Here is a 13,487-nt window from a genome sequence, read left to right as displayed (position 1 = left end):
AACAAATTCTACAGTGACCATCTTTGTGCTTAAAACTGTTTTTGTACTTAAGATTACCAACGTCTGTGTTTCTAAAATGTCTTCTTCTTAAAGGCTTGTGTAGGGCTAGGAACATAGTAGACTTCTTTGTTTGTCCAGTGCATACCAGACCCTGGACTGATTGAAAGTCTTCCTTTGTGGAATTGCTTTAAAATCTTTATTTTAAAGTGCAGAGGGTGGGGATGCATTGAAATTATTCAAAGGCGTTTAGTGTTCAGCTGATTTTTGCTAGCTTTACTCTCTTGAGTCTTTTGTTTGTTTATCTCCTTTACCCTTCTAATTACCTGTCCTTTTGTTGAAATGACCCACCTTCTCTCAAGCAAATAGCAAGTAAAGAAGTGCATTTGGCTTCCTGGACCATCTAACCTTAAAACTATACTCTGCAGGGACTTTCCCCTAAGCTTCTTAAAGGTCTGAATCGCCAGTGTTTTCGGATGGTCGAGTGCAGATATGAAGTGATGTATTCCTGTATACCAACCATATGGCTTGGTAGTGTGCAGCAGCGAGGAGCTGAATAAATAACCAGAAATGGATTATTCAAACAGGAATGCTGAGATTCGGGGAGCCTAATTAAAAAGGAGCTCCAAAAGACTTAGAAACTGTACCTCTCTAGGATCTCCTAACTTTTCATTTTTGAGTGCTGAAGTTACTGTTAGGTAATTCTTTTGCATTAATTAGCTATATTAGCAGATTCAGCATTTCCTTTTTTCTCTTTCCCATGCTCTTTGTTCTATGTTATTTTTCTTCTTCAGGCTCCCAAATGGAAAGTTTAATTGGGAAGGATTTTTTTTTTTTATTTCCAGCTAGATTTGTCCTTCCTGATCTTTTAGCAAGAGCTGCCAAATCGCTCTGTCTAGAGAGGACCCATTAAAAACTAGGAGGCTGCAATGCGACAAGTTCTGGAAAATCTCTGTGGTTCCATTGCCCCTAAACATTAATCTTTACTTTGAATCAGGCATTCATCAAACAGTTATGAAATGCCCACCTGGAGAGGTAGCAGTATGGTATAGTGTGGAAGAAGGGACTTTGGAGTTGTAAATGTATGTTTAGAACACAGCTCTTTCACTTACTAGTTCTGGATATTTGGTGAGTTACTCTAGCCTTTCTGACCTCTGACCCTCAGTTTTTTAATCTGAAAAATGGGTGTAACACTGCGAAATTTGCAGAGGTTTTGTGGGACGTAGGCTGGGACAATTCTGCAACTATTAAAACATTGAAAAGGTACTATGTTAACTTACAATGTTAAGTGTTAGGCTTATACAGAGATGAACAAGACAGGGTTCCCACCTTCAACAGTTAGTGAAGGAGACCGACATTAAATAACTGTAATATAATTTAACTTGTTAACCATTAAGAGGAACGGTTAATTTTGCATGTCTGTATCCTGTGAATTTTTAATGTATGATTATTGATAAGGAAAGATAGTCATTTATGTACACACATTATCACACATGCATACATACTATCAATGTAAGAAACGTGCAAACCTGTAGAGAACTTTAATGAGTTTATTTGAGCCAAACTGATGACAATTGCTGCTAAGTAAAATCTCCATGGATTAATTGCAAATGCTTCAGAGAATGGCAGTCTTGCAGCTTATTTTATGCCTTAGAATCAAAGGAGGAGACGTAAGGAGGGTTCCATGAAATCCATTGGTGGGAGATTAAGGGGGTGGGAGAAAGTGAAGTGGGGAAAGGTCTGGAATTGGATAAAAAGTAAACTGGAGAGACAGATACGTCTTTTACATTGGTGGGTACAGGATAGTTAATAATGAACATATTACAGCACGTAAAGATGGTATCCGGGGAACAAGATAACAATGAGGGTTCTGTGGTCTCTTGATCTGGTGCAGTGGATTGTGCCCTGAGGGGTCCAGAAAAAGGGATCACTCTGACATTCTAGATGCAAAGAGACACTAGACAGGCTCTCTCAAGGTGAAAATTGAGCTTTGTCAAGGAAGCTCCAGGCCAAGGATGTGACTACCGGTCATGACCCTCTTTTCGTTAGGAATTTGTATGTTCAGACCATGCTATGTGGTTAATTTTGGTCTCTGAGTTTGTAGTGCCTGCCGTTAGTATGTAGCCCCTTTATCAGGGTTAGTATGTAGCCCCTTTATTGTCCACAATATATATTACCCAATTTAATATTTTTGTCAACTTTATTGAGGCATAATTTATATTTTAGGTTGGTGCAAAAGTAATTGTGGTTTTTGCGATTATTTTTAACCTTTTAAATCTCAATTACTTTTGCACCAACCTAATCCAATAAAATGCACCCATTCGAAGTATACAGTTTTAATTTTGACAGATGTATATATGCCTTAGTTTTCACCATAATGAAGTTATAGAAGAGCATTGTCCAGTAGAAATGTAATGTGAGTGAGATGTGTAGTTTTATATTTTGTAGTAGCCATAGTAAAAGGTTAAAAGAAACAAAATTAATTTTAATAATGTATTCTTTTTAACGCTCTATATTAAAAAGCATCATTTTAACGTGTAATCAATAAAAAGTACTATTGAGCCTATTATTAAAAGTACTATTATTACATTCTTTTTTTAAAGTAAGTCTTTGAAATCCAGAGTGTATTTTACATTTACATTTCAATTCAAATGCTAAATTTTTATTAAAATACTTGATTTATATTTAGATTTCGTAAAATTTACAGTGGGAAAAGTAGATTTCCATATCTAAGTTTCTGGAACATACTTAAATGTTTCCCAGTAGCTGAATCAAGTATCAGTTCTTTTAAATTTAAACTTAAATTTATTGAAATTAAATTTAAACTTTAGCGCCTCAGTTGCATTAGCCACGTTTCAGATGCTCAATAGCTCTCTAGCTACCTGTGGCTACTGGCTACCATACTGATTAATGCATATATAGTTTGTATCACCCCCCCAAAAATTCCCTTGACCCCTTTTGCAGTTAGTTCCCACCAGCCCACCCCTGGCCCCAGGCAACCACTGGGCTTGAGAGCAGAAACCGACAGTGGCCACACTTCAGTTTATCTCCTTTGGGACACTCGAACCTCTCAAATCTCTTCTCCCATCCTCCTCCGAGGTATCTTAGGGTTATGGCTTAGCTGTTCATTTCTTATTGTAACCTTTGTACTCAGTGTTCTAAGAAGTCCTTCGTGCAGATTTGTAGTCTCTCAGCTTTTGTTTCCGAGGTCTGTTTGGAGGTCTAGTACCTCTCTGCCCTTACCTCACAGGCCTGTGCCCTCTGGTTTACCCTCCCACTCAGGTGCTACTTTAGTTGTCAGGTGACTTTTTTCATTCCTGCATTAAGAGTGTCTGGATTTCACAGTGCTTGACAGAATCAATAAGGGGGGAGAAAGCTATTGTTTTTTTCTCTCTCTGCCAAAGGACAGATGAAGACATTTTGAAAAAGAAGCAAAGATTGTTGAGGTGATATTTAAAAATGGAACTCATGCTGTGGAAAAAAGCATCAGGTACCCATTCTAAAGTATAGAATCCTTCCTCCCCCCTCCCCCCCCAAAAAAAAACACAACCAAACAGGAATTTTTCATTTGGCCATAGTATTTCAACAAAGAGAAAAGATGAGGTGAGAGTGGAAGGTACAGAACCTCCTGGGCAGAGCAGCCCTGAAACCAAGAGAGAACCAGAGTTTCTGATGGAGAAAATACTACTCCTTGTATGTCAGGCAGCTAGGCCTCATTCTTTTGGTGTGAAAATCAAGAGATAGGGTACAGAGAGGATGTTTTAGGTGGTCTTTGGCTAGCAGCAGAAGGGTGAAGGTAAGAACATGAGCCAAGTGGTATTTTTGTAGTCAGGGATAGTTGAGAGAAAAATAAAATTTAAGAAAGTCACAATTTATTGCACAGTTTAACAGAGTGATTGGATTTAGAAGGTCCAATTCATAGAAATAAAACTAAATTATACTTATAGGGGAATGGCCATTTTAGAATTTAGCAGAAAATGAGAATTGAGCTATAAAAATGCCCTCATTATCTCCTGGATTGAGACTGGTTTGCCATTTCCATGTTCTTGGTTACAGATGTCTCTGGTAAGATGGTTGCTACAAATAGAAGATTCCAATATATCAGGTTTAATTATAGCCTGTACTCCAAATCATTTGCTTCTTGCCACCACAAAGCACTCTTTCACAGTGTGTCCTTGTATCAAATGGTTCAGTGTTCTTTAAGAAACAACAAAAGCAGTGGGAGACTGAAGAATTACATTGTCAGTTTCCTTGAAAATGTTGACATGAAGCTTATTATTTCTGTTGTAAAACCCTGTTCCAGTTAGAAAGAGAAGAGACCACCGTGATCCCAAGGGACGTGTACAAATGCAGCTTGGGGTTGTATGGCAGAAATACAGTGAACCCATCTTGGTTATTAACTGTATAGGCAAAAAAAAAGAGAGAAAGAAAGAGAAGGGTACATATAGACACATCCATTTCAGGAACCACCAATTTTTTTTTTCCTCTGAGGTTTTTCACTAAAATTTTCTTTAAAGCAAAGTGTCTCTGACAAAGGAAACAAATGAAATAGCGATGGTATACCATCTGCAGAGTAAGTCTTTGCAGGCCCAATTCTGGGCTGTGAGCTTGTACCAAACCATATAGATAGGTAGGCCAGCCTGGGGGATTTTTGTTAACCTTGACATTTTATTCCCTTCGTTTTTACCTTGTTCTGTATTGGTTTTGTTCATAATGAACATGTGTAGATCCAAACTCTTACATTTTTTTCTTGTGGTCGTTTATAGGGATTTTGTTATTGTTGTTATTGTTTTTTTTTTTTTAAGAGCTAGGGCCTTTTCTTCTGACCTTCAGTCTCCGGGATTCTCCTACAAAAGCAGAATAATAATGCAAATCTTTTAGAAGTCAGCTGTGATTCCTGATACAGTTTGTGCTCCAAGCTGCACACACACAGGTCTTCCTTGTTGTTTGTCCAACAAGCATTTCCTTTTCCCTGCTTACTGAATATTACCATTCTCTCTTAGACGGCTAATAGTAGTTTGCACCTGAGAAAATGCTTCAAAAACACAAAATAATTCTTCCAACAGCCCTCCAGGCTGGTGTTACCTCTGCGTAAATGGGAACGTGCTGTGGCTGAGAAAGGCACATTAAACTGAAGCAAGATTACCAGGCAGGATATGGTGTAGGACCTATCTCAGCCCTTCCACCAGACTTCATAGCTATTCATCATTTCAGTGTAGCTAAATTGCACATAGTTAAAGTATATGATTTGATGAGTTTTGCAATATTTTTTATTATCCCATGTTTATTTCTTAGGGGGCTTATTAGATCTTCCTCTACTTTTTTAGTGGTTGTTTTAAGGTTTACAGTATACCTCTTTAACTTATCACAGTCTATTTTCAAGTAGTATTATATCATATCATCTATGGCATAAAAGCCTTACAACAGTAAACTTCCATTTCTCCCTCCTGGTCCTGTGCTACGCTTGTCATACATTTTACTTCTACATATGTTATAAATCTCATTATATACGGTTGTTCTTTTTGTGTAAGTGGTCAATTATCTTTTAAAGTGATTTTTTAAAGTCAGAAAAAAGTCTTTTCTGTTTACCCAGATTTGCCATTGCCAGTGCTCTTCATACCTTTGTGTAGTATATCCAGATTTCCATCTGGTATCAGTTTCCTTCTTCCCAAATGATTTCCTTCAAACATCTCTTGGATTGATGATTTATTGTTGATGACTTCTGTCAGCTTGTGTCTGTCTGCAAAAGTATTTGCCTTCACCTTTGAACGATTTCACCTGGTACAGCATTCTAGATTAATAGGGTCCCCCTCCCCACTTATTCTTATTCTAAATAAGAGTGTTGCTCCACTGGATTGCTTGGTTTACAATGAGAAGTCTGCTCATATGTTCTGTCTGTAATGTATCCCTTTTTTCTAGATGTTTTTAGAATTTTCTCTTTCTCATTGATTTTGAGTAGTTTTAGGATATGCCTTGGTGCCGTTTTCTTCATGTCTCTTGTGTTTGGGATTCGTTGTTGAGCTTTTTGGATCTATGGATTTACAGTTTTTATCAAATGTGAAAAAATTTCAATCATATTTTCAAATACTTTTTCTGCCCCCTTCCTCCCATCAGGAACTCCAATTACATGTATATTAGGCTGTTTGAATTTGTTCAACCACAGCTCATTGGTGATTTATTCATTTTTGTCAGTCTTTTTTTCTTTGTGTGTTTTAGTTTAGATAATTTCTACTGTTATGTATCCAAACTCACTCTTCTGCAGTGTGTGTGATCTGTCATTACTCTCATCCAGTGCATTTTTCATCAGACGTCGTATTTTTCTTCTCTAGATATTCAATTTGGGTCTTTTTTTGTATCTTCCTTTTTTCTAGATAACATGCTGAAGCTTTTCTCTACCTTGAACATATCAAATGTAGTTATAATAACTGTTTTTAATGTTCTTGTCTTCCAATTCTGTCATCCATGTTATTTTTACTGATGATTTTTCTCCTCTTTATGGTTAATATTTTCCTTCCTCTTTGAATGCCTGTTCATTTTCCGAAATTGAGATACTGTGAATTTTACCTTGTTGGATGCTGGATTTTTTATTTTTATTTTTGTATCCTTATAAATATTCTTGAGCTTTGTTCTAGGATGTAGTTAAATCACTTTGAAATAGTTTTGTTCCTTTTGAGGCTTACTTTTAAGCTCTGTTAGGTGGGACCAGCCTCACATTGAGTCTGTGACTAATTTGGCGTCATTACTGAAGCAATATGCTTCCCGGTACTCTACGTGATAAACTGTGAATTCACAAGGTTTTTCCACCGTAACTGGTAGGAACACAAACTATTCCTGGCCCTCAGTGACGGGCTATCGGGATTGCTTCCTCCTCCTTCTTTCAGGTGGTTCCTTTCTGCACTTTGGTTAATTTCCTCACATGCATGTTGGAATCAGAACTCAACTGAAGACTCAGAGGGGACCCTCTGTAGATCTCTGTGCAGCTCTTGGTTCTGGGACTCTGCCCTGTGAACTCCAGGCACATGGGTCTCTCCAGAGTCCTCCCTGCTCTGAGGCCTAGAAGCTATCCACGCAGCCAGTTGGTCTCATGGCATGTGCTTCCCTCTCTCCACGATCCCTGTCTTGTGCTAGCTGATGGCAGGTGTCTGAAAACCACTGTTTTGTATTTTGTCCTTTTGTGCATTTGTTTTAGGCATGGGAGGGGATGTGAATCCAATCCCTGTTACTCTATCTTGGCCCAAAGTGGAAGTCAAACAGTATATATTATATACTTTATAAAATACTTTCTAAACTATATTTTCTTACTATTTATTGTTGGTGGATATAATGCAATTAACTTTTGTGTATTGTTCATTTATTAAGCAACTTTGCTTTGTAATGTATCAGTAAGGTTTTGGTACTGTAACAACACTCAAATCTCAAATCAAGGACTTTCAATGACAAATGTTTATTTTTCACTCTTGGTACATCCCTCACTGGCCATCTAAAGCTCTGCTCCACATCTTTCTTTTGGGATTCAGGCTGAAGGAGCAATGTTTAATAGGATATGACTCTCATGGCAGAGAGAAAATATTGAATGATGTAATAAATCTTAAAACTTCTCTAAAGACACACATATTACTTACACTCACATTTTATTGGCCATAAAAAGTCACACGACCAGGCATGATGTCCGTGGTGGGAGGAGGGATGTACAAGCAGTGATGTGTGTGAGCTGGCTCATACAGGCTCATTGATTATACACATCTCCTTCCAAGACTGAGTTTAGTGACACCACATTGGTAACTTGAAATTGGCTATGGCAGGAGTATTTACACCATGTACATGGACAAGCACAACAAATCAGCACTTTTTTCCTAGAGAGCTAATTGTTAAACTTTTAGTAGCAAACCACTGGATATACGTATATGCCTGATTTAGAGAGTAGCAGTTAATAGTTCAGAACATTATTTTCTGTCACATTTTATTTTAATGTGTGTGTGTGTGTGTGTGTGTGTGTTTAAATTTTACTAGCTATGATCTCTAGTGCAGTACTGAATAGGCGTAGAAATAAAGGGCAAACTTGTCTTCCCCTAGTGTTAAAAGGAATGCATTTTACCATTCAGTGTGTTTGCTTTGAGTTTTTTGGAGAGAGTATTGATCAGAGTAAGAAAATTTTTTCACTTTCTGACATCAGAGTCACATACTTGATCAATCAGTGCTATCAAATACTTCTGTATTTATTGAGATGGTTTTTTAGTGTTAATAGAATGAAAACTCCATTAATGAATTTTCTGGTGTTGAACTAACCTTGCATTCCTGGGATAGGCCCATCTTTTTTTATGTTTTCTAGGATTCTGTATTTAGGAATTTTATATTTACACTTATGAATAAGATTGGCCTGTAATTTTACTCTCTTGGAAAGGTTTTGGTATCAGAGGTTGTTTTTTGTTTGTTTTTAGCTTTATTAAATGAGTAATATTCCTTAATTTTCTGTTTTCTGTAGGAGTTTAGGTAAAAATTGGAATTATTTCCTTCTTGAATGTTTGGTGGAACTTGATCATGATGCCTTCTTTACCTTGAATTTTCTTTGAGAGAAGATTTTTAAGTACTGATTCAGTTTTCTAAATGGTTTTAGATTTTCTTTTTTTGTGTTTCTTGAGTCAGTTGGGGAAATTTATATTTTCCTAGGAATTTGTCCATCTCACCTGTTTTGCAAATTTTTGGCATAAAATTAGTTCTTCTGTTCTTAACGTCTGCTGAATCAGTAGTTCCCCCCCCTTCTATTTATTCCTGTTATTGTTTATTTGTGTTTTTTTTCCTTTATTCTTGATCATTCTTGCTAGAGATTTGTCAATTTTATTGGTCCTTTTAATTAAAGAACCACATTTGGGCTTTGTTGATCCTTTTTATTAAGGGGTTGGCAACTAAGGCCATAAGCCAAATCTGGCTGAGGCCTATTTTTGTATGGCTAGCAAGCTAAGAATGGTTTTTATATCTTAAAAGTGTGTGTATATACATAAACTCACACACACAAAGAAAAACATGCCACAGAGACCATAGATGGCCTGTGAAATCTAAAATATTTTCTATCTGGCCCTTTACATAGTTTGCCAACCTGTGCTCTCTAGAGTTCCGGTTTTTTGGTCACTGATTGTTGATCTTACTTTGCTGTCAGCTCAGCCATGCTGTGAGTGGTTTCTCTGCCTATCTAGCCCACCCGAGGGCTAGAAACAAAAATTTTAACCTCTGTTTTACACATACTTGTTTTGTTTTCTGGCATAGACAAACAGTGGTTGGGACCCATAGTTTATGAAAAATGGATGAGAACAGAAATTTAAAATTGAAAAATTATGTCTAGCAACATAGAAGACCACCATTATTCTATTTTAGTGGCGGCATGTCCCTTAGCAGCTCCCAAAGCACCAGTGTTCTTTGGCACTATGGTTTGAGAGCAGCTATGAACTTAGTCATATTGATCTCACTGTCTAAATCCTGGATCCTAGAAAGTGATCTTATATTTTGGGAGCTAAAAGGGAGTGAACTTTATCATTTACATTGCAAAGCAAACAAAAATGCCTTCATATGGCATTATCCAAGTTTCTTGCCAGGATTACCAGGATTAGCTGATGGTTCCCTGTCTTTTTAAAAATGCCCCCCGCCCCCACTTTTTTTTCATTCCTTGGTTTTCAGGTCAGGGAGGCAGTGGACTTGACCCTTTCACTTTGTCTTTCAAATAAGTTTTCTCTAGGGCTCCGTCCCTCTTTTGTATATATTTTCTGCACCCTCTCAAGGTAGTTTTATTCATACCTCATACCACTGATTCAGTTACTACCCATAGATTTAATGATTCTCCCAAATTTCCCCCATTTGTAATCTTATTCCTGGATTCCAGCCCTGTAAGTCCAAGTGGGACATCACTGCCATGTCTCTCAGGCACGGAGCTCATCCTGAACTCAGTCTGAACGCAACCCTTTTTGCTTCTTGCCTCCTATTACTTTGCTTTTTTTTTTTTTTTTTTTTTTCCAGTCTCTCTACCTCTAATACATTTTCCCTCTTTCTTCTGCCTCCCTGCCCCACCCCAATACTGTCCAACCCTCTGTGGCAAGTATAATCTTTCTAATGTACAACGTCAGCAGGCTTCGTGCTTTGCTGCTGCCCCTCTTGCTCGTTCTCTTCCAGGAACACCATGCACCACTTCCCTGAAAGTTCATGATTACTCATGTCTTTGCAAACGCTGCTATTTCCTTTGCTTGAAATGCCCTCTGCCTTTTTGCCTGTCCAGGAGAGAGCTCCAGCGAAGCTTGGTTCAAGCATCAGCTCCTGTGCGCCCCCACCCTCCTACCCCGCCACCCCGACTCAAACATAGTCAGTCCTCCTTCCGGTATTCATGGCCTACTTTGTATACCCCTCCACTGTTGTATTTGGCTGTTCTCAGTAGATGCAGTACTGCGTATCTGCCTCCCCTGTGAACGGAGCTTCCCCAGAAGCACGAGCTGTGCCTGTCGCTACATCCTCAGCTTAATATCTGGCACCTGTTAGGTGCCTCATAAATATTTGATGAAAGAACAAATGAACAACAAAAAAATTACACTCAGAGTGCATGTTCATTGCAAAAGTGCTTTTGTATAGTAAAGAAGAATAAGCTAATTAAAACAAGAACAGAAACGTCCCTCTCCTCACTCCTCCTCATCAGATGGTTTACTTTGGCAGCACAGAGAGCGGTAGCGGACGCTCAGTCATCTCCCACAACCGCCCACTGGCATGGAGGCCTGCGTTCACATTGGTTCTGGCATGATCGACAACCGATGAACCCAGACAAGACTAAGATAAACGACTTGTCCTCCAGTAGAATAAATATTTCAAATAAAGTCAACCCAAGAAAGTCAGGCCAAACAGCTATTGATTGCTAAAAGCCTGAACTTAAGCCCAATGAATATTCCCAAGTTCACCTCCATGCAGCTTGCCTAAATGGTGATCAATATGCAATTACTGCCCCCCTTTAAACATGTCTTACACTGCCTACCTGAAGAAGGGTTTTACTTTTTAAATCTTTGGTTTATTGAATTTGCTTAGGCAGGGGAAAAGCAAGAGAGAGACTTGGCCAAACCAGGGTCCTTTGCCCTTAGTATTTCAGACAATTCCAGGCTCTTTGTGAAATGGTTTAAATGTATGCTGATTGGTAACTGAAGGCGCCCTGTTATTATACATGGCTGTCATTCATTTCAAGAGGTCTTTTCCTGAGTGACTAAACAATAAGGGTGTCTCAGTTTCCTAATTTGTGCTCACATGATTATCTGCCCTAGTCATAACCTTTGTGAATTCAAGTTTATAAAGTGGGTTGCTAAAGTCCAGCTGCAGTGAAAACAGATGGATATTTTTTTTGTCTGGTTTCCTGTTGGAATTTCATCTTGATGCAGAAAACCCTTTCCTGCTGAATTTGGAGTCTTGTTTGCCCTGCCCCCGATATTTAAGATACCATGTCTCACAAATAGGCCTTTTTCATGCCACTGCCATCGTCAGACCCCTTTGTCCTTTCTCACTTACACTGTTGTTACTGTCTTCCCTGCCCCGAAGCTCGGTGTCCCTTCATCACACTGCTGCCTTATTAAGCCTTCTGAAATGTACCTGAAATGTATCCACCTAGTACCCTCCTTTTTTTAACATTTCATGTCTTCTCCACATCGATGGCAGGGAGCCCAGGTACCCTGGTAGCACGTCTAGGGCCTGCCATGGCCTGTTCCTGCCCACCTCTCCTTCGTCATCTTCCACCACCGGTCATTCAAAATGATTTCTAGTTCCCTCAGGTGGCACGTTCTTACAAGCCTCCTGTACCTTTGCACAAGCTATTTACTCACTATTGCCACCAATGTCGTCGTTCCCTCGTCTCTGCCTGGCAAATACTCATTCTTTGGACTCAGTTCAGATGTCGCCTTCCATTTGACACCTTCACTGACTTCTCCCGGATAAAGTTAATTATCTCTAGCTCTCACCTCCTTGGACTTAATTTCCATGCGTCAGGCTTTTGAAATTATTTTTATTTACCTGTCCTTCAATTGCTTAAAGACAGGGAGCTTATAATTCTGAGCAGCTCGTGTAGTGCCTGCTGCATGAAGACATGTGCTCAGTAATAACCATTTTTTTTCTTTTTAAACTCAGTAGTTGTATTGAATGGCATGTGTTAGTATCTGTGGATTGTTTTGATTGATCCCCACAGCAAGGGGAATAAAGGTAGGGATATTCCAATACATTGTTGATATTTGGGCTTGGCACCAAGTGGGATAACCAGGAATCTCAGACTGAGGGGTTTCCTGGGATATTGTACTTTCAATGCTAAAAAATGGAGCAGTTTCAGGTAAACCAGGGTGGTCTAGCACCACGGGACACTGTTGGCAAGCTTTTTACCTACTCTCCTTTCCTCCACTCATTGGGTCCCAGTCCTGGCTGGCTAGTCTGAGCCAGGATAGATGCTTTGGCATCATTATAGCACTTTCATAATGGAATGTTTTAGTAGTCTTTCCTCTACAAAAGACTATCCAAAGGGATATTATTTCTAATTCCTTTACTTTGGCTTTCAGGTAAGAAATTGGATGAAGAGCTTTAGGTTCTGCTGTTACCCCCTTTCTGATCAGGCTTGCCTCCCCTTGCCTGACCAGTCACTTTGCTCCATGTATTAATTCTAGCCCTTTTTTATCTTTAGTCTTTTCATCACCATTGGCTTCTTGACACCCTTAACATATGGTTAAATTGCCCATGTTTTTAAAAATAATAATAATAAAAATCTTAACCCTGGCTTCCGTCTCAAGTTGATGGACTCTTCTCTAGTCTTTACTGATGAGTAGCCCCACGCTCACCCCTCTCACTTGCTCACCTCCTTTCAAATATTTACATATATATCTGTCTTTCTCCATACTCCCCGAAGTACATATAATCTCTCTTACTGTAAAGTAACTCACAACATAATGGTTTCAGAACAAACATGTTGAATTGTATCTTCCTAACTGACAGAGTTAGTTGTTTACTTGGAGGCTTCATTGTGTTCTACAAGCAAGACTAGGTAGGTGGCACGGCCTTTCATCCAGCTCATGTTTCTCCGATCTAAGCCAGAATACTGGTCCTTGTTCTCTGTCAAACATGCCAGGCTTCCGTCTGGTTTTGGACTTAGGGCCTTTGTACTTACTTAGTTCTGAAATAGTTCTGAAAGCTGTGCCTTCTGCCTCTAATATTTTGCCCTTGATGTGTATATGACCAGTTCATCTCAGACCTCAATACAGATGTTACCCCTAAAGAGGCCTTCCTTAATTACCGAACCCCAAATATCCTCTCCAGCCATTCTTTCACGTTGCTTTATTTCCACCACACTTAACCAGTATCAAGTATCTTGCATTTCCATTTGTCTCCTGCAGTTAGAATTCAGCTTCATGACCCCTGGGACTTGATCTGTCCTATTCACAAAAGAGGAGTCCAGTAAATATTTGTAGATTGAGTAGTACGCGAGGGGAAAAAATTATATG

General features: G+C 38.9%; 1 protein-coding gene across 1 annotated transcript in view; it reads left to right on the top strand.

The window, feature by feature from the left end:
- CTNNBL1 (catenin beta like 1) overlaps nt 1–13,487 on the top strand; it is a 142,543-nt gene that overhangs the window by 69,498 nt on the left and 59,558 nt on the right. The gene's annotated exons all lie outside the window — the stretch shown is intronic.

The sequence above is a fragment of the Rhinolophus ferrumequinum genome, chromosome 23 (genome assembly GCF_004115265.2).
Source record: "Rhinolophus ferrumequinum isolate MPI-CBG mRhiFer1 chromosome 23, mRhiFer1_v1.p, whole genome shotgun sequence".
NCBI lineage: Eukaryota > Metazoa > Chordata > Mammalia > Chiroptera > Rhinolophidae > Rhinolophus > Rhinolophus ferrumequinum.
The sequence above is the reverse complement of the archived record's forward strand: the minus strand, read 5'-3'. Positions and strand labels throughout refer to the sequence as shown.